Here is a 1,666-nt window from a genome sequence, read left to right as displayed (position 1 = left end):
TGGTAATTAGTTGTCATTTGTAGGAAGCTCAGAAACAGTTTGGGCTGTTTTTTCTACACTTTCATAGAAATGCATAAATGGCTGTATCAACATTAAATTTCCTTCTTCATTTTTTTTTTTACTAAACATTGCTTATATACTTTGTAATTAGGCCTCACCTCTCAAAGCCAAAAACCGCAGGTTGAAAGCCCCTCCAAATGGTAGGGATGATTATTGGCTGGCCTGGCCTAGGCCCACTCCAATTAGATGGAACTAGCTAGTTTTGAAACAGATTTACCAAAGGTATCTAAATGTTTTCCATTATTATTCGGTGTCCACTAAAATCAAGAATTTTCTGTCTTCTTTTCTTCTTTCTTCCTTTGAACCCATGCATTGATACAACTAAATTAGAAACTATCCTATGATTTTAGATTGAGCCTTTTAATGAGATTCTTTCTATTTATTGGTTATGTATTCTTTCTTAGACATTTATAATGTTGTTTATGCATTATATAAACTTTGTTTGAAAAACCATGTAGTTTTGAAAAATATATTATCATACTTATTTAATATTATAATAAATGAATTGTTTAACACCCCATTCCTTTTAATATTCATGGATCAATCGTTAATCATGAATCACGGAAGGAATATCGCTGCATAAACATTAAACAAAAGATGTGATTCCTTCTTATTTCTTGTTCAACAACCTCTCCTTTTTAAAATGTTCATATCAAAGCTTGTCTTTTTCTAATCAACAACCACCAACAATCAAGAAAATATCTCTAGCTAATCGAAGCTTTATTTAGTTTCTTGTGACTGGGACCTATGAAGGAATCAATATCAGACTAGGAGAAGACAATATTAGAGTGCTTGAATAGTGTTTAATTAATGGGAAGTGGGAGTTTTGGTTGAATATTGTTTAATTAATGGAAAAGTGGGAGTTTTTTTGTTTACATACTCTTCAGTCAGTCTACTCTACAAGGGATGAAAAAGCTGTTTTCAGTTTTCACACTTGTGTTCGCTAACTGTAAATTACACATCCACATATCATAATTTATGCACACCACACACATATCTAGAGTCATTCATGGGACCTATGAAGGAATCAATAGCTTTTTGTTTTGTGCTTGGGCGGTTGAAGGCCCGCTAGCCCATGCCCCTAAAGCGCGCCTGAGCCTGACCCAAGACTCATAGATGTGTTTGATTCTTAATGAATTCAAATCTGTTGGATTTCTTATTGAATCAAATTCAGACATACCTATCCTTATGCTCTTATGAGTTTCTTCCATGGTTTTCCGATTTTTAATATTGCTCTAAATAAAATATAAACGAAATATATATTTTACACTAAGAAATATTAATACCATGATCATGAAAAATAAATAAAATCCAAAATTAATGAGGGCGCTATCATTTGTTACAGTACTAGTCGTGTTTTCTTTTGTTAACTCAAGATTTCTCATGCCTTGGCTATTATTTTCAATTACGTACATAACATGACAGAAAAGGATCGATGTCATTCACAAATAAAATAGCACCACGTGCAATCGTCCCTGAACTCCTTACAAAGGATAATTATAAAAAATGGAGAGTTTGACTAAGAAACTACTTTCTGGGTGAAGAGCTTTGGGAAATTGTTGATGGAACAGAGCCTATCCCTGAAGCTACTCAACCTCAGTACAAG

The sequence above is a fragment of the Nelumbo lutea genome, chromosome 1 (assembly GCF_056320005.1).
Source record: "Nelumbo lutea isolate HS-2025 chromosome 1, American lotus-T2T, whole genome shotgun sequence".
Taxonomy (NCBI): Eukaryota; Viridiplantae; Streptophyta; class Magnoliopsida; order Proteales; family Nelumbonaceae; genus Nelumbo; species Nelumbo lutea.
This window is presented reverse-complemented; position numbering follows the sequence as displayed.